The 27,383-nt window shown below is 41.6% G+C and overlaps 1 long non-coding RNA gene and 1 other non-coding gene across 5 annotated transcripts in view; one reads left to right on the forward strand and one right to left on the reverse strand.

The window, feature by feature from the left end:
* Positions 1 to 27,383, reverse strand: part of LOC109026834 (uncharacterized) — a 131,178-nt gene that overhangs the window by 81,845 nt on the left and 21,950 nt on the right. For 3 of the 4 annotated variants that reach the window (XR_010133905.1, XR_008679706.2, XR_010133904.1), the window contains exon 3: positions 1,288 to 1,338. The exons of the other annotated variant lie outside the window; for it this stretch is intronic. This is a non-coding gene — a long non-coding RNA (uncharacterized lncRNA). The remainder of the gene's footprint in view (positions 1 to 1,287; positions 1,339 to 27,383) is intronic. 4 annotated transcript variants of the gene reach the window in all.
* On the forward strand, positions 7,337 to 7,477 carry LOC115934710 (U4 spliceosomal RNA). Its single transcript, XR_004070476.2, has one exon. It is a non-coding gene; the product is annotated as a U4 spliceosomal RNA (small nuclear RNA).

The following is a 27,383-nucleotide window of genomic DNA, read 5'->3' on the forward strand; positions in this document are numbered from 1 at the left end:
ACCAGAAATCCTAGTCATTACAATAAGGCAAGAAAAAAAATACAAAGCAAGATTGGAAAGGAGGAAGTAAAACTGTATTTACCTATCAACATGATTGTGCATATAGAAAAGTTTAAGGAATCCCAAATAAACTACTGAGACAAATAAGTGAATTTAGAAAAATTATAGAAAATAAGGTCAATATTAAAGAATCAATTGTATTTTTAGATACTAGCCAAGATCCCTTGGATATGAAATTAAAGAAACAATTACATTCACAACAGCACCAAAAAATATGAAATAGGGATAAATTAAACTGTTCAATGTCCTTAGTTTTCACGAAACTGCAAGTTAAAATCACAATGATATACCTCTGCAAACCCACTAAAATGACTAAAATTATATACTTAATCATACAACCCAGCCATTTTCTCCTAGATATTTGCCCAAGAGAAATGAATACTACATAAAGATTTACATACAAATGTCCATAGCAGCTTTACTCAAAATAGCCCTAAAGTGGATACAATCCAAATGTTCATCAGCAAGAAAATGGATAAACTAATTGTGGTGTATTCATAAAATGAAATAAAACTCAGTTGGGGAAAAACAGAAAACACAAGTTACACATGCATGCAACAACATCGATGAATCTCAAAAAGTTTATGCTAAGTAAGAAAGCCAGGCCAAAAAGAGTGCACACTGTTTACAGAATAATCTGAAAAAGGCAAAAGCAATCTATCATGATAGAAAGCAGATCAGTTGCTTGGGACTCAGGGTGGAGGCAGAATTGACTGAAAAGAGGTATTAGGGAGGCCTGTGGGTGATGGGGAGAATGTTCCATATCTTGTAGTAGTGGTTTACTCAAGCATATACGTTCATCAAGATTGTATGCTTAGAATGGGTGCATTTTATCGTATGTAAATTATAACTCACTGTAGTTCTTTAAAGGTAGCTTCATAAGAAAAAGAACTAATCCATGGCTGACAATAGTATTTTTCATTATAGAGCTTAGAAAAGAGGGGCTCTTAGGGGTACATCATTGAAAAACTTTTTTTTTTCAACTGCAAACCCAATTCCACTGTATGTTACAAATTAACATGGCTGATAAAAGCATTCTGGTTAGCCTGATAAGAAAGATAAATAAATCACACTGAAATCAAACCACTAGGATTCTTGTTAGGCTCAAGAGCTGGTAAAGAAGCCCTGTCCCTCAGGAATATAGTGGTGCTGGAGATGCAACCACCACAGAAAATAAAACCCAAAGGGCTGGGGAAGAGGTGAAAAGAGGATAGTGTGAATACCAACCTGGATCCTTTGCTGGGAACTCTTGTTATCTTGTTCTGTATTTATCCAGTGCTGTATTTAGAAAAGATTAAATCAAAACTGTGAAATTAAAACATGATGAGTGACAGTTCTGAGAGACAACAGCTGTGGCACTAGATTTTCATCATGTCAGGCCTGAGATCTGTATTTCAGGTCACTTTTTTCCATTGGCACTGATCCTGAAGGACAAAAATTATCTTTCTATTGGCTCTTTTCTAAACCACCTGTTGCCTCCATGAGGTAGAAGATTAATAGAGTTTAAATGGGAAGTGAGCCATTTCAAAGGTCTGGGTTGAATGGGGTCTTCATAGAGCACTCACCTCAGGAGTTTAGGCAAAATATTATCTGGTGTCACCGGCAATAATAATTTCCATGTGTTGTATTCCCCTTCTAGGTAGAGAAAACTTTTGAATCACAATACACATTTCAAACGCAAACCCACAATTAGAGAGTTGAACAAATATCTATTGTTTTCTAAGGTATATGAAAAAATATATCTTTTGAAACAGTTATTCCTAATCATTGTCAAATAAATCCCAAGTAACTAATTTAAGGCATTATGAGAATGTACCTTTCTTCCTTCTTTTTTTTGAGATGAAGTCTTGCTCTGTCACCCAGGCTGGAGTGCAATGGCTCGATATCGGCCATTTTATGGGTGCATTTTATTGTATTCACTGCAACCTGCGCCTCCTGGGTTCAAGCGATTCTCCTGCCTCAGCCTCCTGAGTAGCTGGGATTACAGGTGCCCGCCACCACGCCCGGCTTTTTTTGAATTTTTAGTAGAGACGAGGTTTCACCTTGTTGGCCAGGCTGGTCTTGAACTCCTGACCTCGTGATCCACCCACATTGGCCTCCCAAAGTGCTGGGATTACAGGCATGAGCCACCACACCTGGCCCCTTTTTTCCTTCTTAATAAATGCGTAGGCCGGGGGTAGTGGCTCATGCCTGTAATCCCAGCACTTGGGGAGGCCCAGGCGTGTGGATCACTTGAGGTCAGAAGTTGGAGACCAGCCTGGCCAACATGGTGAAACCCCATCTCTACTAAAAATACAAAAATTAGCCAGGCATGGTGGCGCACACCTATAATCCCAGCTACTGAGGAGGCCGAAGCAGGATAATCACTTGAACCCGGAAAGCGGAGGTTGCAGTGAGCCGAGATGGTACCACTGCATTCCGGCCTGGGCAGCAGAATGAGACTCCATCTCAAGAAAAAAAAAATGTGTAATTTCAAAAGTCATGAAACTACCCTTGTCTATAAAATAAGGTCTTGATAAATGGTTAAATATCAATATTTGGATAAGCTGATTCTGGCATATCTATATGATGGAATACTATCAGCAATAAAAAGGAACAGACTACTGATGTACTCAGGAAAACTGATAAATCTCAAATTCATTACGCTAAATGAAAAAAAAAAGCCTACATACTCTCTGATAACAGTTACATGGAATTCTGGAAGAGGCAAAATTATATAGAAAAAAAAACCAGATGAGTGATTTCCAGGGGCTGCAGGGCAGGGGTGTGTTTGACTTCAAAAGGATACGAGGTTGGAGGGAGGTAGGAGGTACTTTGAGGAGTGAAGGAACTACTTGGTATTTTGATTGTGGTGGTGGTTACATGACTGTATGCGTTTGTCAAAGCTTACAAAACTATGCACTAAAATGCATAAAAATTACTGTACCTAAATCATACTTTATCTTTTTCAAAATAATATTTCAAAGAACTATTTTTTAAAAAATGTGTTTTAATTTGAAGGAGGTATTTATGGTCATCACAGGTACTGCAGATCTGGAAATCCTCATTACACTCTAAATGTGCAAAATGAGTCATCAGGCTGTTCTATTAATAGAAAGTGAACTGCATGAACCACAACATTTTAGTAAGGATATAAGTCTTATGAAGAGTTGTAGATACCATTGTTGCGGGGAGTTTGCTTTTTTTTTGTTTTGTTTTGTTTTGTTTTCACCTGTGTTTAGATGTAGTGAGTAAGAATGAGATGTATTGTATATTTGAAATTTGCTCTTTTACATTTAAGGAATTAGGACATTTGATTGAAAGAAAACTAGGAATTTTTCACCAGTAGATTGCTACATTTAGTTTTGGAATGCTCTATATGTGTCTTTTAATTATCTTCATAAATTGTTAAAAGTGGATAGATTGTTTAGCTTGTGCCTATAAATCCTAGCTTTACAGCCTGAAAATGTATTTACACACCTATTTCTTCATCTTTTTCTCTGATAAAGCTCTAATAAGTTTATCAGATAAATTCTATTGAAGAGCCATGAATTTTCCAACTGAAAGTTTCTGCTAAATGATGAGCAGAATAAATGGAATACCCATAAGTAAAAACAATACCCTAAAATTACAGAAAGCTAGGAATAGCTAAACTAAAAATAAAGAATAGGCTGCTCTGCCTGTAGAGTAGCCATTCTTTTATTCCTTTACTTTCCTAATAAACTTGCTTTCACTTAAAAAAAAATAGAATAAAGAAGTATGGGTGCAGTGGCTCATGCCTGTAATCTCAACATTTTGGGAGGCCAAGATAGGAGGATCGTTTGAGCCCAGGAGTTCAAGACCAGATTGGGCAGCACAGCAAGACCCCCTCTTTGAAAAAAAAAAAAAAGAAGAAGAAAAAAGAGAAGAAATTCAAAGGTTAGAGTGGAAAAAATAATTAAAATTCAGGCTTTCACCTGACTTCTCATCTGCAATACTGTTAAGACAGTGAAGCAATGTTGTTGGTTTTTGAAGGAAAATGATTTCAATCAAGAGTTCTAGACAGCTTAAATATCAATGAAATGGGCCAGGTGCGGTGGATCATGCCTGTTAATCCCAGCACTTTGGGAGGCTGAGGCTGGTGGATCACCTAAGGTCAGGAGTTCGAGACCAGCCTGACAGACATGGAGAAACTCCGTCTCTACTAAAAATACAAAATTAGCCAGGCGTGGTGGCACATGCCTGTAATCCCAGCTACTCGGGAGGCAGAGGCAGGAGAATCACTTGAACCCAGGAGGCGGAGGTTGTGGTGAGCCAACATCACGCCATTGCACCCCAGTCTGGGCAACAAGAGCAAAACTCTGTCTCAAAATAAATAAATAATAAATAAATATAAAGAAATAAAATCAATTAAATGTAAAAACAAAAAAATTTAGATACGCAAGAATTAGTAAGTTTATCTTTCAGGCATTTTCTCTTTAAAGATACTTGAGAGTAGAGGGAATAAGTCAAGGAATGAAGATATGGGATCTAGAAGACAGTGGCTCCAACCTAATATTGCAATGTACAGAAGTCTCAAAGTAATAGCTGTTCAACAGGGCTAGAAAGCAATCAGTTCAAAGAGGCCAGAGGTACACCAGAGGCTGGAGGTCTCCTAGAAAGAAAAGTTTCCATAGACCAAGTAGTACGTTTGAGAATTTTGGAAGAAATTATGGGCAATAATAAAAATTTTTTTTAATTAGAAACTCTAGGAAAAATAATAGATTTCAGAAAAGGACATGCAATTATACTTGTGATATAATATATACATATATTGATTTTAATCCACAGTTCCTAGCTCATAATTCCCATAGCTTTTGTTTTAATATTTTGTTATAATGTTGGGGCACTTAAGGCCTCAGAAGCAAGCCTCAGAAAACAGAATCTTTTTCTTTCATCTTCTCCTGCCCTTCTTTTTTTTTTTTTTTTTTTTTGAGAAAGAGTCTCACTGTATCATCCAGGCTGGAGTGCAGTGGCGCGATCTCTGCTCACCGCAACCTCCGCCTCCCAGGTTCAAGCGATTCTCCTGCCTCAGCCTCCTGAGTAGATGGGACTACAGGCATGCACCACCATGTCTGGCTAATTGTTTTGTATTTTTAATAGAGACAGGGTTTCACCATGTTGGCCAGGCTGGTCTCAAACTCCTGGGCTAACCTCCACTCGCTTGGCCTCCCAAAGTGCTGGGATTCCAGGCGTGAGCTACTGCTCCTGGCCTTCTCCTGCCCTTCTTTCACCTGTTCCTTTTTGTCACCAAGGAAGGACCCTAATCTTCCCCTGCTTTTCAGAAGAAGTCATGCCCCATACCCTGGAGGAAAAAATGCTGCACAGAAAGGCCAAGAAAAATCTAAACAGACAAGCCTCGCTGAGTTTTCCCACACAGCTCATTACCATGAGATCATGCTTTTGTGTCCAATCACATTTCTACATAGCTAGCAATCATGCCAGTCCAATGTAGTCTCCACAAAAGACCCAAGAGAGCAGGATTCACAGAGCTTCTGGATAGCTGAACACGTGGATGTTCTACAGGGCGGTGACCTCAGGGTGGGCATGGAAGCTCTGCTCCTATTCCCCCAGGCCTTACCCTATGCATCTCTTCATCTGTATCCTTTGTAATATCCCTCATAATAAACCAGTAAACAACATAAATGTTTCCCCAAGTTCTCTAAGCTGCTCTAGCAAATAGCTAAACCCAGGAGGAGGTTGTGGGATCCCCAGTTTATAGCTGGCTGATCAGAAACACAGGTAGAACAAGCTGGGGCTTGTGACTGGCATCGGAAGTGGGGAAGAGGGGCAGTTTTGGGGACGTAGGCCTCAGCCTATGGGATCTGACACTATCTCCAGGTAGATAGTGTCAGAATTGAATTAGAGGACACGCAGCTGGTATCCACTGCAGAAATGATTGCTTGCTTGTTGTGTGGGGAAACCCCTCCCCCACACTCAGTCAGAAGTGTTGATTGTTGTGGCAGAGGAGAAACAGTTTGTGGTTTCTCCACACAATACTACATTATTTTCTCTGCCATGAAGAATATTCATACAGTCTTTTTCTTTTCTTTCTTTCTTTCTTTTTTTTTTTTTTTGAGACAGGATCCACTTTGTCTCCCACGCTGGAGTGCACTGGTGTGATCTCAGCTCACTGCAGCATCCATCTCCTGGGCTCAAACAATCCTCCCACCTCAGTCCCTAAAGTAGCCAGTTCTACAGGTGTGCTAATTTTTTGTAGAGCTGGGGTTTTGCCAGGTTGCCCGGGCTGGTCTTGAACTCCTGAGCTCAAGCAATCCACCCATCTCGGCCTCCCAAAGTGCTAGGATTACAGGCGTGAGCCACCAAGCCCAGCCCATACAGTCTTTTTTTTTTTTTTTTTTTTTTTTTCTTTTTAGACAGAGTCTTGCTCTGTCACCCAGGCTGGAGTGCAGTAGCGCAATCTGGGCTCACTGCAACCTCTGCCTCCCAGGTTCAAATAATCCTCCCACCTCAGTTTCTCAAGTAGCTGGGATTACAAGTGTGCGTCACCATGCCCAGCTAATTTTTGCATTTTTTAGTAGAGATGGGATTTCATCATGTTGGCCAGGCTGGTCTTGAACCCCCGGCCTCAAGTGATCCGCCCACCTCGGCCTCCCAAAATGCCGGGATTACAGGCATAAGCCACTGCTCTCAGCCCAGTCTTAATAATGCAAATGGTAAGACTTTTTTTACTTTCATTGTCAACCTATAGACAAATCTCAAAACAGTTAATTATATAAATGTCATCAACCTCAATAAGGTCAAGGGACATACAGATGACAGAATTTAACAGGTACAAAGAGAAAAGACAGGTAAAGAGAAAGACAGGTGTGCATACCCTTTTCCAACGAAGTAGGTATTCACATTGTCATTGTTTTTTTTTTAATTGGTTGAGTCTTAAATATTTTACTTAAAGTCATAGGTGGTATAAGAGAGCTAAATCCTCACCTATCGTATGCAGGAAACCAACGAATAATGTAGTTGCAGGCACATAATATGCACTAAAAAATGTCATTTCCCTTACTTTGGTCAAAATCCATTAACGCATTCTGTGTAAGTGTGGAGTCCTTATCATGGCATTCATGATTCACTGTAATCTCAAAATCAGTTACCATTTTGGATTTACTTTCCTTGTACGCCCCCTACACTCCAGTGAAATGAAACCATATCCACCATGCAGCCATTGATGCAAGCATGTCAAGAGAGGGAGACTTACAAGAGTAAGCAGTAAGGATTCTGAGAAGCTGATATACCTTGGTCAAATTAAATTTTATCAGGAAGCTTTGAGCAGTGGCAGTATGGTAGCCAATGCAGTTTATCCAAGGTGCAATTATTATTAATTGAAAACTGTTCCCAATACTTCACTGTAATGACTTGCGATATAGTGAGTATTGGCAATTTTTTGTTTGTTTGTTTAAGAAATGGTCTCACTCTGTCACCCAGGCTGGAGTGCAGTGGTATAGTCACAGCTCACCACAACCTCAACCTCCTAGGCTCAGGTGATCCTCCCACTTCAGCTTCCCAAGTAGCTGGGACTACAAACACCTAACACCATGCCCGAATAATTTTCATATTATTTGTAGAGATAGGGTTTACCATGCGGCCCAAGCTGGTCTCGAAATCCTGGGCTCAAGCGATCCTCCCACTTTGGCCTCCCGAAGTGCTAGCATTACAGGTGTGAGCCACTGAGCCCAGACTCCAGCATTAGCAAATTTTGACCATCTCTACAGAGACTGAATAATTAATAAATAAATGCTAAATTGTATCAGGAGAACTCAAAGCACACACAATTAGTGTTAGTCAATATGAAAGCTTTAGGCTAATATTATTTCTTTGCTTGCAGAAAAAAGATCACATTTAGCCTGGCATAACAATGACTCTGTTTCTATTATGCCAATTAGACCCTTGGTAAACTAGCTCTAATGAGGAACCTTGGAGCACTTTTTATTAATCTTAATATCACAATTATCATGAAAACCATTTGGAGACAACATAAAGATTATTGGGGCCAGGTGCAGTAGCTCATGCCTGTAATCCCAGCATTTGAGGAGGCCTAGATGAGGGGATCGCTTGAGCCCAGGAGTTCAAGACCAGCCTGGGCAACATGGTAAGACCCCATCTCTACAAAAGAATAAGTAAATAGGCCAGGTGAAGTGGCTCACACCTGTAATTCCAGCACTTTGGGTAAGGCCAAGGCGGGTGGATCACCTGTGGTCAGGAGTTCGAGACCAGCCCAGCCAACATGGCAAAACCCTGTCTCTACTAAAAATACAAAAATTACCTGGGTGTGGTGGCATGCACCTGAAATCCCAGCTACTCAGGAGGCTGAGGTGGGAGAATCACTTGAACCCAGGAGGCAGAGGTTGCATTGAGCCAAGACTGAGCCACTGCACTCCAGCCTGGGAGACAGAACGAGACTCCATCTTAAATAAATAAATAAATAAATAAATAAATAAATAAATAAATAAATAAGTAAATAAAATTAGCTGGGCATGGTGGTGTGTGCCTGTGCTTCCAGCTATTTGGGAGGCTAAGGCAGGAGGATTGCTTGAGCCCAGGAGGTCAAGGCTGTGGTGAGCCATGTTTGTGCCACTGCACTTCAGCCTGGGCAACAGAGCAAGACCCTGTCTCAAAAAAAAAAAAAAAAAAGGTTTAAAAGACTATTGGTGTCTTCAAGTAGCATAATAATAGAGATTTTCTCATTTTCACCCACTGGCAATTTGGGTAGTTAGAAAGGAAAAATGACTCAGCTTGAAATATAGGGCTAGCTGGATGCAGTGGTGCATGTCTGTAGTCCCAGCTACTAAGAAGGCTGAGGCAGGTGGCTAGCTTGAGTGCAGAAGTTCAAGGCTGTAATGTGCCCTAATTGCACCTGCGAATAGCCACTGCACTCCAGCCTGGGCAACACAGTGAGACCCTCCATCTCTAAAATAAATAAATAAGTAAATAAAAATGTAAAAAATATATAGGACAATAATGGTAAAATCCATTGAAACAAACTGAAAAAAGCTTCATTATATTTCAAGAGTGCATATTTTATTTATCATGAATGCAGACTACTATTTCAGGTGTCTTAGTGGGTGAGCAGTATGTGTTCTCTCCATCAGTATCTTTGTTGCTTAGGTTTCTTTGTAAGCAATAGAAATCAACTGAGGCTAGCTCTGGGCCCATTAAAAATAATTTAAAATAAATTATAATTAACTAAAAATAACAATATACAAATTAAACATTGACACCTAAATTTTTTTAATAAAATAACATTTGGAAAGATACTAAGTAGCATTTCAAACAAAAGAAATAACTAAACAATGGGGACTAGGTGGGCGGATCACCTGAGCTCAGGGGTTCGAGACCAGCCTGGCCAACATGGTGAAACCCCATCTCTTCTAAAAATACAAAACTTTACCAGGCATGGTGGTGGGCACCTGTAATCTCAGCTACTTGGGAGGCTGAGGCAGGAGAATTGCTTGAACCCTGGAGGCAGAGGTTGTCACTCTACCCTGGGTGACAGAGTAAGACTCTGTCTCAAAAAAAAAAAAAAAAAGAAACAAAACAAACAAAAAACCAATGGGGGCTTGTGGAGGATAGCAACTAGGGTTGCTCTGGGATTCTCAGTGGTAAAACAAACAAAATATCTGGTTGGTGTCTCTGATCACTACCACTAAAATGACTCAGCTTCAACCACCTTCTTCATTTTTGAGACTATACTCCATATTCAGATGGCTAGGACAAAAATAGCCCTGTGTTTCAACCTTGGGGGAAGGGATGAGGGGAAGGCAAACACTGTGGCTGAGAGTTCTACACAGAAATGTTGGCCAGGATGACCTGAGGCTTCTCAAAGGAAAGAGGGAGAATTAATGCTGAGCAGACAAAAAGAGATTCCTACTACAAACTGTCAAGGGCTTTTAAAATGACATTACTACCTTGAAGCTGCCCCTCTGGTCCTACTCTTATCCTTTCCTGGGATTATAAGGATTCCCTTCTCTTTTTTGCCCTGGTCCTATGATATTTTTGGTTTATGTGTCAATGTGATTATAATTTTAGCTATAATTTTTTTTTCACTTTTTATTTTTTCTTGAGACAGAGTCTTGCTCTGTTACTCAGGCTGGAGTGCAGTGGTGCGATCTCAGCTCACTGCAACCTCCACCTCCTGGGTCCGAGCAATTCCCCCTGCCTTACTTAGCCTCTCAAGTAGCTGGGATTACAGGCGTGAGCCACCAAGCCCTGATTTTTCCCTGTTTTTTAGAGCTTACTTTCTATGGTCAAACTAACCCTTTGTGGTAGAAGTTTGTCTTGCCTTGTACCATAGGTAGATTTAAACATGTGAGATTTTGTATGCTTGTCCAGAGGTATGCCATAGCTTTGACTATTATTATTAATAACTACTGAGTTCTTACTTTCAACTTGGCATGATGTTATAAGAGATGCTAAATTGCCCTTGAGGCCAGGCGCAGTGGATCAACACCTGTAATCCCAGCACTTTGGGAGGCCAAAGCAGATGGATCACTTGAGGTCAGGAGTTCGAGATTAGCCTGGCCAACATGGTAAAACCCTGTCTCTACTAAAAATACAAACAAACAAACAAACAAAAAATAAGCCAGGCATGGTGGCATGCACCTGTAATCCCAGCTACTTGGGAGGCTGAAGCAGGAGAATCACTTGAACTCAGGAGGCAGAGGTTGCAGTGAGCTGAGATCGTGCCACTGCACTCCAGCCTGGGCAACAGAGTGAGACTCTGTCTCAAAAATAAATAATAAATAAATAAAATTTAAAAATAAAATGTGATCAGCTTATTTTAAAATAATGCTTATTTTTTAAGTTATTTTTCACATAATGCATTTCAACTTATTGGTAATAAAATCTCCACATCTCCCTATTATGGGATAACTTGTGTTCCCCCAAAGTAATTTATTGACATCCTATACCCAAGTACCTGTCCATGTGACCTTATCTGAAAATAGGACCTTTGCAGATATAATCAATTTACAATGTATTCACTGGGCCCTAATCCAACATAACTGGTGTCCTTATAAGAAGACGACGTAAAAGACAGGCACTCAGGGAGAATGCCATGTGACCACAGGAGCAAAGGCTGAAGTAATACAGCTACAAACCCAGGAGCTGCAAGTACCCATGGTCACCCCTGGAAGCTAGGAAGATACAAGGAAGGATTCTACCCAGAGTTTCAGAAGGAACATGGCTCTGCCGACTCTTCACTTTGGACTTCTGGTTTCCAGAACTGTGAGAGAATAAATTTCTATTGTTTTAATCACCCAGTTTGTGGTATTTTGTTATTGCAACCCTGGGAAACTAATACATGTCCCCTCCACAACCAGACTCGTTTCTTCTTCTTTCTTCCTCCACGAGCCTTAGATTGTAACTCTTACAATTACTGTAAGAGTGGTTCCTGAATTTTAATACACACACATCACCTGGGGATCTTGCTAACAAGCACATTCTGATTTGGTAGTTATGGACGGGGTCTGAGAGTCTGTTCCCAGGTGATGCTGGACCAAGGACCAGGCTTGGAGAAGCAAGGCTATAAAAAAGTCAACCAGGCCCAGTGCGGGAGCTCACACCTGCAATCCCAGCACTTTGGGAGGCTGAGGCGGGTGGATCACTTGAGGTCAAGAGTTTGAGACAAGCCTGGCGAACATGATGAAACCCCGACTCTACTAAAAATACAAAAATTAGCTGCGCGTCCCAGCTACTTGAGAGGCTGAGGCAGGAGAATCACTTGAATCTGGGAAGGGAGGCGGAGGTTGCAGTGAGCCGAGATCATGCCACTGCACTCCAGCCTGGGCGACAGAGCAAGACTCCGTCTCAAAAAATAAATAAATAAAACTAAATTAAATTTTAAAAATTAGCTGGGCGTTGGCCGGGCACAGTGGCTCATGCCTGTAATCCCAGAACTTTGGGAAGCCGAGGCAGGCAGATCATGAGGTCAGGAGTTCAAGACCTGCCTGGCCAACATAGTGAAACCCCGTCTCTACTAAAAGTACAAAACTTAGCAGGGCATGGTGCCTGTAGTCCTGGCTACTCGGGGGGCTGAGGGAAGAGAATCTCTTAATCCAGGAGGCGGAGGTTGTGGTGAGCCAAGATCACACCACTGCCCTCCAGCCTGGGCAACAGAGCGAGACTCCGTCTCAAAAAATAAAAATAAAAATAAAAATAAATTAGCCGGGCGTGGTGGTGTGCGCCTGCAATCCCAGCTACTCTAGAGACTGAGACAAGAGAATCACTTGAACCTGGGAGGTGGAGGTTGCAGTGAGCCAACATGTCTTTGTCAGGCATGTTTCAGATCTAGGATTTTTGGCTTTTTGCCACAATGCTAGCAGAGATTAAATGGAAAAACCCAGTGGAACGAAAAGAAGTATTCATGGAACTTGTGTCTTGTGCCTCTCCCCTAAAGAAGAAAGAAGAATGAGGAGGAGGAGGAGGAGGAGAAGGGGGAGGGGGAGGGGGAGGGAAGGAAAAGAAAAGAAGTAAACAAAATATCCAAGGGGAAAACAATTACTTTTCTTTCTTTTAGAGACAGTGTCTTGCTATGTTGCCCAGGCTGGTCTTGAACACCTGGGCTCAAGCAATCCTCTCTCCCGCCTTGGCCTTCCAAAGTGTTGGGATTGCAGGCATGAGCCACCACACCTGACCTAAAAATTTCAAAATACACTTGAAGATTGTTGTCCAATCAACCCCCTCTCCCCACCTGCACAAAAGATTTAGAATACAAATATTTCAACCTTGTTTTCTAAATAAGTGAATTTATGAATATAATAGTGAGCTGATATTTTATGTGGTCACTTTTTTCTCTTTTTCCTTTTATCTCATCAAATTCCTTTTTAGCATAATTTTATTTTTAAAACGGTGATTTCCAAATGAAACACTGCAGACTGAGAGATGAATGAGCACCATAATGGAACAATATAGGCCAACTACCCTGGAGTTACTGTTACTACTTGGGAATAGTGGTGACTTTGAAAAAGTTCAAAGACCAACTTTGAAAGCATTTCAAAATGCCTATTTTTGGCTGGGTGTCGTGGCTCATGCCTGTAATTCCAGTACTTTAAGAGGTCTAGGTGGGCAGATCACTTGAGCTCAGAAATTTGAGACCAGCCTGGGGAGCATGGAAAAACCCCATCTCTACAAGAAATACAAAAATTAGCCAGGCATGGCACGCGCCTGTAGCCCCAGCTACTTGGGAGGCTGAGGTGGGAGGATCACCTGACCCTTGGGAGGCTGAGGCTGCAGCAAGCAGTGATCATGCCACTGCACTTCAGCCTGGGCAGCAGGGTAAGACCATGTCAAAAAAGAAAAAAATGCGTATTTGGGGGGCTTCACTTTCAGAGATAGTGTCTTTAAGCCTGAGGGCTGGTCAACGAATTAAGAGTTTTTCTATAACTCTTTGGGTAATTCTGACACAAAGTCAGATTGGAGAAATATTACTCTGAAATAAAGAAAATTTATAGAAACTTGATTTTTTTTATAAACAAAGTTCTAATTAAAAAAAAAAAAAAAAAAGAGCCGGCCAGGTGTGGTGGTACTCCCTTGTAATCCCAGCACCTTGGGAGGCCGAGGCAGGCGGATCCCTCGAGCCCAGGAGTTCGAGACCAGCCTGGGCAACATGGTGAAACCCTGTCTCTTAAAAAAATACAAAAATTATTCAGGCATGGTGGCACACACCTGTAGCCCCAGCCCCTGGGGAGGCTGAGGTGGGACTATCACCTGATCCTGGGGAGGGTGAGGCTGAAGTGAGCCAAGATCCCACCACTTCACTTTAGCCTAGGCGAGAGAGTGAGACCATGTCTCAAAATAAGTAAATAAAAATAAAAAGGAAGAAAGAAAAAGAGCCGAGTGGTGGTGCACGCCTGTAGTCCTAACTACTGGAGAGGCTGAGGCGGAAGGGTTCCTTGAGCCCAGGAGTTCGAGGCCAGCCTGGGCAACACAGAAAGACTCTCTCTTTAAAGAAAGAAAAAAAAAAAAGAAATTTGTCTATATAAATATACAGTTAAAGCAAACAATATAATATATAAAACCAAATTTGGAAATATTTTTTCCTTCCATCAAAACTTAAACATCAATTTTAGAACACAGTGTTCTATATCGTAAGGAGCCCTAGAGTCTACCCAGTATAATGTCTCACATCCTCGCCCTCTTGCTAGTAGTTGTCAAACCTAAACGTACCTAAGAATCACTGATAGGTAGTTGGTTAATACGATGTATTATTTCTAGGCCCCGACCTCAGACAGGTGCCTCCATGCCACCACCCAGCCAGGACATTCCGAGTCTGTAATTTGAAGTGAGCTTCAAGAATCTGCATTTTTACCGCGGCGCTTTTGATGCAGGCGGTCCACGGTAAAGTTGGAGAAATGCTGCCCTACTGCCGCGCTGCAGATTGAACTCTGGGGAAGAAGAAATGAGCACGACCGCTCCTGACAGGAGCGGTCCATCTAAACCGGTCCATTTAGATGAACAGGTTTTAGGAGTCCATCTAAATCTGTCTCAGGAGCTTTCTTTTTTTTTTTTTTTTTTTTTTTTTTTTGAGACGGAGTCTCGCTCTGTCGCCCAGGCTGGAGTGCAGTGGCGCTCACTGCAAGCTCCGCCTCCCAGGTTCACGCCATTCTCCTGACTCAGCCTCCCGAGTAGCTGGGACTACAAGCGCCCACCACTACGCCCGGCTAATTTTTTGTATTTTTTAGTAGAGACGGTGTTTCACCGTGTTAGCCAGGATGGTCTCGATCTCCTGACCTCGTGTTCCGCCCGCCTCGTCCTCCCAGAGTGATGGGATTACAGGCGTGAGCCACCGTGCCCGGCCTGTCTCAGGAACTTTCAAAGGGGAGTGGCAGACAGAAAATGAGCACGGTATCTAATCAGCAAGTAGGATGGCAAATAAGAACGCCTTTATGAAGGCCCCAGATTTTACAGTAAGTCCCTCACTGCCCGCACACGACGATGCCAAGTTCCAACCTGATTTGCGTCACCACAATTGTGGGTTTGCGCCAAGGTTAGTTATCAAGCGTAGTGAGAGGATAAATTCACAAAATGAGGGACAAAAATAAGACGAGAGCTGGGTACAACGGAAGTGAAACCTGGGTGGAGGTCACCTCCAAATCACAGTGGAAGGACGATGTCAGGGATTTGTCCCAACACGCTTTTGATGAAAGAATTTGATTAGTGGACTATTGCACTCTTAAAGGCAAAGAAAACAAAGCACGGCAGTGCCCCGCTCGGTCGGGATTCAAAAGCAGTGAAAGCTGGCTTGCTCTGTTTAAAGCGACAGGACTGCTCTGCTGTGCAGGAAAGACTAAGGAGGCAGCGGTATCTGCGAAGTCCTGCGAGCTGCCGGCGACAGGAGTAGCGCGAGCAGCTGACGGGGGAAATCCACTGGCAGCGAGTCCGATGAGTCAGCGCTGAGTCACGCTCGGCGCTACGTGCCGGCCTGGGCGGCCGCAGCCCGGGGCCCGCAGCCGCGGAGTCAGCAGAGATCCGCCGCTTCCTGGAAGACCCTCCCTGCGCCTGAGGGAGGGGGCGGTGTCGCCTCCTCGCGCCGCCAAAGCCCCCTGCAGTCACACACTCGCCCGCACGCACGACCTCCTCGCTCCATCCTGGGGACATCCAGGATTCACCCCCGAGGGGAAGAGTCCCATGTGACAAATGGTTAGAGCTTGGGCGGATGCTTTCATCCCATGTGTTTCCTCAAAGCTGAGATTCCAGCGCTCTTGCTTTTTTCGTGTTGTTGTTAGGTTTTTAACTTTTTTTCCCCCGTTTCCTGGCAGAGGATTAACACGCTGATCTTTTTATAGTTTCCAATATTTTAAATGAAGCACAAGAAGAATGGATTAATAAAACGTGTTGAAACTTAAGCATCAAATCGTCACACTGCTCTGGGTTCTAAAATGACTAGAAAGTGACTGCACTAGAAGCTTTGAATGTTGGGTAACTGGGAAGGATTAACTCGGTTCTGATGTGCCCTTTGTTAATGAAAAGCAAGTCTTTGCTATTTATCCAGCCACCCTTATAATAACTAAATTTGTCTAAAGACTGGAGACGTGTTTGGTAATAATTAGATATGGAGTCACCAAAGAACAGGGTAGCCATGCCTTTGTGTTTTCTGTGCGTTAACTAACATTCTGTTGTCCTAATGTGCAAATGATACATTGTTGGTTTTAAAAAATATTATGGCAATGTTTATATCCATGCTGAGAGTTAATAGCAGGTATTGTGTCATGAAGTGCAGCTAGTCAGTGAGATAGTCCTGATACAGGTGGGGTAATTATTATTTAGGGACAATTTGCGGCTGTTTTTCAAGAGAGACTGGGTCTTTAGAAGTTGTGCCAGCTGTTACCGGTGGTTCTGCTTCATTGGGAGAATTATTTCCCTCCTTATCCCTGTGTACGTGTGAAATGATGCAAAACAATAGAGTGTTCGTGTAGTTTGACTGCTTTTCTTGCAGGCAAGGAGACTGAAGTAATTAGAGGTTGAACTGACTCACCAAGGTTACTGGAGAAGCATGACTACCCAATTTTGTAAAGGAGAGAAAAGCCCCAAACAAATACAAATAGGAAACATGAAAATACGAGAGAGGATCAGAGCCCAAGAAAGCAAAATGAGTAATACGGACCAGAAATGGAATCTCATATACTTGAACTAGTTGTAATGGGAGGTATACTTAATGCGCTAGCCTTAAAAAAAAAAAAAAGTCAAATTATTGCATAAAAATTTAAGATTTTAAGTAATTACATACATCATTTGATGTTTTAAAAACTGTGCCTGATTCTGATTCATTATTCTTAGCATATCCATATGGATATTGCCTTGGCATTTACCGAGTCAGACTTCAGTTCAAAACCCAAGTTCATCTTATGACGGTGTGAACTTGGACTTGATACTTAGCTTCTCTAAGCCTATAATGGAGATTATAATCACCATTTCACCTGTTTGCAAAGCAGGCAGGATTAAATGAGATGATGCCTATAAAAGGTTTAGCACATTTCCATGCAAAAAATTTCTCAGTAAACGAAGCTTGTATTGTGTTATCAGTATTATTGAACTTGACTAAACTATTGATCAGGTCACAAAGAGGTAGTACAGGTACTTTGTCCAGATCCTAGAACTAATAAAAGCTTTGGGAATGTACATCACAGATGCAGTGGTTCAGTGACTGATATGGTTTGGCTCTGTGTCCCCACCCAAATCTCATCTCGATTTGTAATCCCCACGTGTCAAGGGAGGGACCTGTAATCCCCATGTATCGAGGGAGGGAGGTGATTGGACCATGGAGTCAGTTTCCCCCATGCTGTTCTCGTGATAGTGAGTTCTCATGAGATCTGATGGTTTTATAAGTGTTTGGTAGCTCCTCCTTCATTCTTCTCTTTCGTTCCACTTTCTGAAAAAGGTCCTTGCTTCCCCTTCACTTTCTGCCATGATTGTTAAGTTTCCTGAGGCCCCCCACCCAGCCATGTGAAACTGTGAGTCAATTAAACCTCTTTTTTTCTTATAAATTACTCAGTCTCAAGTATTTCTTTATATATAGAGTGTGAAAACAGACTAATACAGTGACCTTGGGCAAGATCCTTAGACAAGAGTCTAAAACACCTGAGCAAGTACTTAATGTTCTTTGATTATAAGTGGAGAGATGAAAGAAATAAAGGAAATCTAAATAAAAGGAATGCCCTACAATCATCAGTTGGCCAGAAAAGTGGTAGGTGATGCAAAACAACCAGGCAAGAACCCTTTTCTCCCATCCTTGGAGAGAGCTCCTAGACAAAGTACCATAGCAGTCACTGGGCAGAGAGGATATACTATTGTACTATTGCCGTTTAAATTATAGATCAATCCCTTTGCCATACAGGAATGCATTATTTAGCTGAGATAGAAATTTGGTTCTGTCCAGATATAAGGCTGATGAGCTTAGCTGTTGATAGAAGTTAGTGACCAATCTCCCATCAACTTCCCCAAGCAGCTCATAAGAGATAAGTCACTAAGTCATTTTCTTTTTTTTCTTTTTCTTTTTTTTGATGGGGTCTTGCTCTGTTGTCCAGGCTGGAGTGCAGTGACATGATCTCAGCTCGCTGCAACCTCTGCCTCCTGGGTTCAAGTAATTCTCCTGCCTCAGCCTCCCAAGTAGCTAGGACAGGCACACACCACCACCCCCAGCTAATTTTTCGTATTTTTAGTAGAGGTGGGGTTTCACCATGTTGGCCAGGCTGGTCTTGAACTCCTGATCTCAAGTATCTGCCTGTCTCCAACCCCCAAAGTGCTAGGATTACAGGTGTGAGCCACCGCACCCAGTAATAAGTCACTTTCTTGAAATAGTATTTGTCTTACTCAGCTTGGGCTGCCATAACAAAGTACCACAGACTGTGTGGCTTAAGCAATAGAAATATACTTCTCACAGTTCTGGAGACTGGAAAGATCAGGGTGCCAGCAAGGAAGGTTTCATTCTAAAGCCTCTTCTCTTCGCTTGCAGGTGGATGCTCAAATGATCTCTTCTTTGTGTACACACAGGGTGGCGAGGAGAGAGAGAAGGGGCGGGTTTTAGGCTTCAATATATGACTTTCAATGGTGTTAAAAGACAAAATTAAAACAAATTTAAAGATCAAACTGGCTTTTATTTGGGATTCTAGAATCAGGCAGCATTTTATTCTATAAAATAGTGAGTGCTCTACTGGGTTTAGCAAAACAGTTACTTTTTTGTTTTTTGCTTTTTTTGAGACAGGGTCTCACTCTGTTGTCCAGGCTGGAGTACAGTGGCATGATCAGCACTCACTGCAACAGTTAGTTTTTATATGAGAACAAGGAAACAAATATAGAAAAAAGCAGAATGGTTAACATCAGGTTACTTCAGGTTACTTTTCTTATAAGGTTTAAAGCAGAAGGATTTCCTTATTAGGGTGACTCAAGTTGACTGGGTCTTTTCCAAGTGATGGCTGTGAGTGAACCTCTTGTTTTCAAGAAAAACTGGTGTGTTTGGGGATTTATCTGCTTCCTTAAGGTTTTAGCTTGATTATGTGGTTTGGTCTATTGGGCCCTACTGTGGGACCTCAGTCCAAAATAATGGCTTCCCATAAATTTTATTTACCAGGAGGGACGTGACTCAGGACACAGCAATTTCTTTTTATTCTTTCTCTTATTTTTTTCTCCCTTTTCTTTTTCATTCTCTAATGTGCTTCAAAGAAAGGGATTTCAGCTACCACGGTGGCTCATGCCTGTAATCCTAACACTTTGGAAGGCCAGGGCAGGAGAATCTCCTGGGGCCAGGAGGTTGAGGCTGTAGTGAGCTATGATAGCAACACAGCACACCAGCCTGGATGACAGAGTAAGACCCTGACTCAAAACAAGACAAAACAAAACAAAACAATACCAAAAACCCCAAGAAACAGAGAAAGATATTTGTTTCAAAATTACCCCCCCACCAAAAGAACGCAACTCCTTTGTAAATGAAACAACAGACTCCATACATGATGATGGTTCCATAAGATTATGATGCAGCTGAAAATTTTCTAGTGACATCATAGTCATTGTAAGGTTGTAGCACAATGTGTTACCTTTTCTATGTTTAGATATGTTTAGAGATGCAAACACAACTGTGTTACAATTGCCTATAGTATTCAGTACAGTTACATGCTGTATAGCTTTGTAGCCTAGGAGCAATAGGCTATGTAAACCAAAAAGTGAGACAAATCTCATCAATTTAGAGGCTTATTTTGCTCAGATTGAGGACACACCAGGAAAAAGAGACACAAGTTACACTAGAATCTGTGGACTGTGTTTTTTCCAAAGAGTCTTTAGGACTTCAGTTTTTAAAGGGGAAAGAGCAGGCAGGTGGGGAAAGAGCAACAGTCAATTATACATTCCTCTCACAAAGTAAATGTGCATTTTATGTAGTATAAACATAGAGTAGAGAAAGAAATTGTATTAGTCCGTTTTCACACTGCTGATAAAGACATACCTGAGACTGGGTAATTTATACAGGAAAAAGAGTTTAATGGACTTACAGTTCCACAATGGCTGGAGAAGCCTCACAATCATAGCGGAAGGAAAGGAGGAGCAAGTCATGTCTTACATGGATGGCAGCAGGCATAAAAAGGAGCTTTTGCAGGGAAATTCCCTCTTCTAAAACTGTCAGATCTCATGAGACTTATTCACTATCACGAGAACAGCATGGGAAAGACCTGCCCTCATGATTCAATTACCTCCTACAGGGCCCTTCCCAGAACAGGTAGGAATTCATGATGAAATTTGGGTGGGGACACAGACCATATCAGAAGTCAAACATGCATTTGTCTCAGGGTGGGCAGAGGGATGATTTCTAATCTTGTCTTTGTCCAGTACCTGTGAAGGTAAACTGTTAATTTACGTTATCAGGATGTGATTCCACAGAACTCTGTTTTAGGATAAAGACTTGGGCCCACAAAGAATTTCATTGTGAGCAGTTTGTGAGGGAGGCCACATGGGGAGCTATGTGGCCCTCTGTGCTGCAGCTGTTTAGGAGCAAAAGGAAGGCAGTTTTTGCATGACTTATTTCCCAAGCTTAACTTCTCCCTTTGGCATAGTGAGTTTAGTGTTCCAAGATTTTATTTTCCTTTCACAGCTATACTATGTAGCCTAGGTGTGTAGTAGGCTATACCATCTAGGTCTGTGTACTCTGTGGTGTTCACACAATGATGAAATCACCTATGGATTTGTTTCTCAGAATGTATCTCCATCATTAAGCAATGCATGACTGTATTGACAGACTCAGAATTATTTCCTTTCATAAATTCATTCACTAATCTCTGCAATTTTCAGTACTAAATCGTGGGACGCTTAACAGTGACTATCTTTACCTCTGTACTTTTGCACGAGTTCAAGGCACATGATGACTTCCCTTCTCCTGTCTCTCTATTCAAATCCAACTCAGCCTTAATGCACAGATAAAACTCCTATTTTCTCTTTGAAGACTGATCACTAACACCTCAAGCCAAATGGATCTCACCCTCTGCAGGACCTTGTGGCATACATTGCTGTTCATGTCTTATCCTTTTGACATTTGAACTTCAGCCATGTCAAGTGGCTATGTCAGTGGTTTACATGTCTCATAAGTGTCTATATAAATGTCTCTCCAACTAAACTGTAAGCACTCTTGAGACAAGAGACAAATTCTTACATGCATGTTATAGCATCCACAATAGGTAGCAACATTCTCTGAACATTGGCGCTCAATAAATAGCAATGCAATCTTTGGCATTTTTAGATGGATACAGAAACTTTGTGATTATGAAGTTAAATATTTCATATATTTAGTAAGTAGGAGAACAGATCACAAAGAGATCTATTCCAGATCGTAGAGCTCATAAAACTTTGGGAATGTTCATCACAAGCATTGCTAATTCAGTGACCGTGGGCAAGATCCTTAGCTGCTCGGGCTCCGTTTTTCCTTTTGAAAAGTAACAGGAGTCGGTGCAGGGAGGGGTAGGGACACACACACACACACGCACACACAAAGAAAAGTAAAAAAGTTTATACTTTGTGATCCCAAAAGTTCTTCCCAGATTTTTTTTAAAAACACAGCTTAATGAATATTGTTATGAGCCAGATAGATACTAAACACTTTGTCAACATTTTAAAATTTGATCCTTGTAAATACAGCTTTGTGAGGTGAGGTGGTATCATTCCTATTTTCACAGATAAGGTAACTGAGAAATAAGAAGTTTAAGTAACTTTCCCAAGGACACTCAACTAATAAGCAGCAGAAAAGAACTGGATTGGAATCCAGGCCTGTCCAACTGCAAAGCTTGAGATCTTATACTATTCTGGTTCATTTCTGCACTCTTCATTTTTATAGAGAGACTATAACTGAGAAAAGTTAAATATTTCCCCAAGAATTTCACATCTAGGAATTGGTAGAGGTAGGACTGGATTCCAAGACTAGCTCTCTTTCCCTTATCATATGCTTCAGGTATCTATTTTATCAATAAAAATTCAGAAGGGGATTGTTTTAGTTGATTTCAGTGAGTTAATTCGTATTGAGTATAATTCAACAGTGAATGTAGTTGATTGTGTTTGTTGAATAAATAAATGAGTTTATTTTCTAGTTTAGAAAACTTTTCTGTCTGGGCACAGTGGCTCATGCCTGCAATACCAGCACTATGGGAGGCTGAGGTGGAAGAATTGCTTAAGACCAGGAGTTGGAGGCCAGCCTGGGCAATATGGCAAAACCCCATCTCTACAAAAAATACAAAAATTAGCCAGGTATAGTGGTGCATGCCTACAGTAGTTCCAGCTACTCAGGAAGCTGAGGTGCAAGGATGGCTTGAGCTCAGTAGGTCGAGGCTGCAGTGAGCCATAAATGTGCCTGGGCAACAGAGCACTCCAGCCTGGGCAACAGAGTGAGACCCTGTATTAAAAAAAAAAGAAGAAAGAAAAAGAAAAAGAAAAAAAAGAAAAATTTTCTGACGTACCTCTGTGCTTCACCAATTCTAAGCAAAAGTGGGTGAGAAGGTTGTTAGGGATTTCAATAACGTAAATGTAGGAACACACCAGGGTGTGAGGGGTGGCAATCACTATAATATATGAACCAGCCTTTATAGGGATGTTATTGAGAAAAGTAGAAGAATATAAAATATATTCCCTTTTAATCAAATCCAAAAGAAATAATGACACAATTCACATCATCGCTATCTCCAAGGAAGAATAAACATAGCTCCCTATCTTGAGTTCAGATTACAATTTGAATCTTCACAGCACCCAGTTTTCCTCAGGGAAGAATCTCTGAAGGTATAGCCCATGAACTACGTAAAATAATTGCCACAGCCTCCTGCCTACAGAAGTTTGTTTTCTACTTTAAGGAACAAACTCAAGAGAGAAATTCTAGGGCACTTGAGGTAATCTTTGCCTATGTTCTTTCCTTGAATAAGCCCCAGAAATGTCCTTGCGGGGTACCTTGTGGAGCCAGGCAGGCCTTGACCCATTAGGTGATGACAGCCTACCTGAGAGCCCTCTGTGGAAAAGAAAAAATATGGAAGGCAAGGATCTGCACTAGAAGGATGATGACAGTGATGACCTAATTATTTGCCCCCAACCAAGATATTCTTAGATCTACTCTGGGATTTTCTACAGCCAGACCAGAGCATAAAGCTGGCATTCATCCCAGCAGATGAAAACTTAAGCAATTCCTCAGCACTTCCATGGACCCTGAGGAAACAAGTAATAGAAAAAAAAAAAGGCCAGACTCTTTCCCATGGCTTCAAATATCAGAGTTGCCTTAAAGTGATTATTTACAACCATGTATGTGTTTATTCCACAAGTGTGCATAATATATGCTTTTGTTAAATGTGATGGGGAGAATGATTCACTAACATTTCTAGATAAGTTTTGAAGAATACAGGAATTTTGGGTACTCTTAATGCCATATGTACTTGCCAAGGAACATTTCTTCTTATTATATTAATAACTGTAAGAAAACACAGTATGCTTATTAATACTTGCCAAATGTTGATGTACATACAGCTTTTCTTTTCAACAAGATAATCAGATTACGTAAAAGATCTGTGTGAATCAGGGCAGGCCTAATTCAGCTGACATTTGGCCATGTGCATCTGTCCTTTTTCATCTGGCTAAGCCTGCGCCTGCCTCTAAACTGCATGCCTTGTAGGAGAGAACCTCCTTTCTAATGGAAAAAGAGGATCTTTGTTTCAGGACCCAGGAATGAAAGACTCAGAGACCCAAATGAATTAAAGACCTATCTGGAATAAAATCTAGGAGTTACCAGCCATGGTGGAAAGCACCTGTAGTCTCATCTACTTGAGAGACTGAGGTTGGAGGATCACTTGGGTCCAGTTCTGGCCTGTAATGCCTTATGTATGCCCATCAGTGTCGATACTGGAGCTGGGCCTACCAAGTGGCCTAAGGAGAAATGAACCCACCCAGATTGGAAACAGCAGGTAAAAAGTCCCACGCTGATTAGAAGTGGGATCATGCCTGTGAGTAACCACTGCACTCTAGCCTACGCAACAGGGAGACCCATCTCTACAAAATAAAACATAAAAATAAAAATAAAAATTCAGAAGTCCACTGTTAAGATGCTGCTATCCAGACTTTACATTGATATAGGGAATGGCTGTAGTGAACAACACACAAAGCAGTTAATGGTTTTATTCATATGATGATTCATTTACATTCAGTTAACCATTATCTGAATAATGATAATCATAGCATTGCATAGTTTGCCCTTCAACCTGTATTGTTTTTGTTTTTGTTTGTTTGTTTTGTGTGAAGTCAAGGTCTTTCTATGTTGCCCAGGCTGGCCTTCAACTCCTGGCCTCAAGCCATCCTCCCATCTTGGCCTCCCAAGCGCTGGGATTACAGGCGTGAGCAACTATGTCTGGCCTCAGCCTATAATCTTTAGCTTTATATAATACCTCTTGAGGCGAACTGTCACAGAATGATTATCTCCCTTATACAGATAGATGCTTTTTTTTTTGGATGCTTTTTTGAGGCCACCCAGAAATCAAGAAAAGACTTTATGCCCTTCTTCCAAATACAGCATAGACCACTGGAGACTATGACTGAGTTTTTTATTACCAGGGGATGGGGACTACTGCAGGCTTTGCACCTTGTTAGCATAGAGGGTGGAACCAGGATTGCCAAACCACCGTTAAGATGCTTAGGCCAGAAGCACCTTGGAGAAGCAAAAGGAAGCCCCAGAGATTTTGCTGTAGATACTGCTCTCTTATCAGAAATGTTCAAATATAACAACTGCTTGGTTACTATATAAGTGCTGTTGCATTAATAAACCCACCTCAGGACCAGACATCCTACAGGAGCCTTGGACGAAAGCCCAGCATGAAGCAGTGCTCTTCAACGGATGCTAGGTTAAGGACCAAGTGTGCAGTGCCTCTGAAGACCTTGGCAAAGAGGAAAGAAACGTCCTTGAGCCCACCCATCCTGGTTCCACCTAAGTAATGAGAAGTGGGGCTGGGGAACAGACTTTCCTCATTTAAAATTTAAGTTTCTATTCTGGCTCAAAAGAAATTTTACCTCAAATTTCCCCAAATCTAGAGGTGCATATCCCTCCCTAAGGGCAAATTCTCAAAAATAAAGAATTAAACATATAAACAAAAATATAAAAGGGGATACATCTTATACACTGACAATAAAGACCTGTCATGAATGTTTTCTTAGCCTCTGTGCATGTACAATATTGGTAGCTGAATGTGACATGCCATAAGCACGACAGGTAATTATATCCTGCCAGTCAACAGTTCAGCCTCACTGTCAGAATGAGCAAACATAAAATTATAATAATAATTATTTACTATTCTATAATTATAATTATAATAATCATGATCATGATAAATAACATATATTAATGGCTTACTATGTGCCAGGTCGTTGGGTGAACTATGTATCTCATTTAATCTTTATAACAATCCTCTGAGGCACTATTCTTATTACCAGTTTACAAAAGCAGAATCTTGGATTAAGAAATTTGCCCAAAGCCATCCAGCTATTAAGTGGATAAGCCAAGATTCAAGCTAGATCTGTTTGCCTCCAAGGCTTACATTTTAAAAAGACACAGATGGCTGGGCACAGTGGCTCACGCCTGTAATCCCAGCATTTTGGGAGGCTGAGGCGGGCAGATCACAAGGTCAGGAGTTGAAGACCAGCCTGACCAATGTGGTGAAACCCCATCTCTACTAAATATACAAAAATTAGCCAGGCGTGGTGGCATGCACCTGTAATCCTAGCTACTCAGGAGGCTGAGGCAGGAGAATTGTTTGAACCCGGGAGGTGAAGATTGCAGTGAGCCCAGATTGCGCCACTGTACTCCAGCCTGGGTGACAGAGCGAGACTCTGTCTCAAAAAAAAAAAAAAAAAAAAAAAAAAAAAAAAAAAAAAGACACAGACACATTTAGTAGTGCAGGTACCTGTGTGTGTCTACACAGCAGGCATGGATAGTCCAGACATAGACTCAGGTATCCTAGCATGTAGCTCTGTACCTCTATCACCGACCTTAACCTAACTCTAGAGCCCAGTAGTTTCCACTGCCAGTGGAAAACTGCATTTTACTGATTGAAAATTCATTCTCTTTTGGGTAATTCTTACTTAACTCGAGATTACCTTTTCTCTGCCTTCTTCCATCCCCTTTTTGGGGGATGGGATAGCAGGGGGAAGAGTAGAGTGAGGATATGTATATCATTCTGATATCAGGTGGGAAGGGGCCCTTAGCCTTCTATCCTTCCCTATCCTTGCCGGTCCCTGTTGAAGTAGAACCAAATCCACTTGGCCCTACTGGCCTCCACTGCTCATGTCACAGTCCATACACTGCAGAGGTAGATGTAACCTCCTTAGTCTACCCCAAACTCCTTTGGGTCCCTTAGCTACTCCCAGCTACCCTGGTGCTCCTCTTAAGAACTGTGGGATCTGATGGATACCCTCCTGCCCTACGTAGGTGTTACTGGAAAGAGGTCCGCATCAAGACTTCAAGAGAGGGTTCTTGGACCTTGTGCAAGAAAGAATTGGGGGCAAGTCCATAGAGTAAAGTGAAAGGAAGTTCATTAAGAAAGTAAATAAATAAAAGAATAGCTACTCCATAGCCAGGCGTGGGCTGCTCAGCTGCTTATACTTCCTGTAACTTCTTGATTATATGCTAAACAAGGGGTAGATTATTCATGAATTTTCTGGGTACCTGGTGAGCAATTCCTGGAACTGAGGGCTCCTCCCCATTTTAGACCATATATGGTAAATGCCATGGCATTTGTAAACTGTCATGGTGCTGGTGGGAGTGTCTTTTAGCATGCTAATATATTATAATTAATGTATAATGAGCAGTGAGGACTACCAGAGGTCTCTTTTGTTGCCATCTTGGTTTTGGTGGGATTTAGCCAGCTTCTTTACCGCATGCTGTTTTATCAACAAGGTCTTTATGACCTCCTATCTCATCCTGTGTCTTAAAATGCCTAACTTACTGGGAATGCAGCCCAGCAGCTCTCAGCCTTATTTTACCCAGCCCCTATTAAGATGGAGTTGCTACGGTTTAAACGCCTCTGCCTCTGACATAGGGGTGAGGCTCCTCTCAGTTCCACCCACTCAGATCTTTCCTCATCCGCTGTGCTGGACAAGGCATTTCTCTGAAAGACTTGCAGTTTCCTCTGGCTATACAATGAGAATAGAAACAAAACTCCCCATATTCTCCATCTTCTTAAAGGTTTTTGGGGTTCCTGCTGCCCATCTCTGGGATGCAAGCAGCATGTAGACACTAATTAGGTCTCTTTTAATCCCTCCCTCCTTTAAGCTGGAGAAACTTTTATCTCCTTTCTTAGTGGTGAAAAAACTAGCCATTTTAC

Source organism: Gorilla gorilla, chromosome 4 (genome assembly GCF_029281585.2).
Source record: "Gorilla gorilla gorilla isolate KB3781 chromosome 4, NHGRI_mGorGor1-v2.1_pri, whole genome shotgun sequence".
Lineage (NCBI taxonomy): Eukaryota > Metazoa > Chordata > Mammalia > Primates > Hominidae > Gorilla > Gorilla gorilla.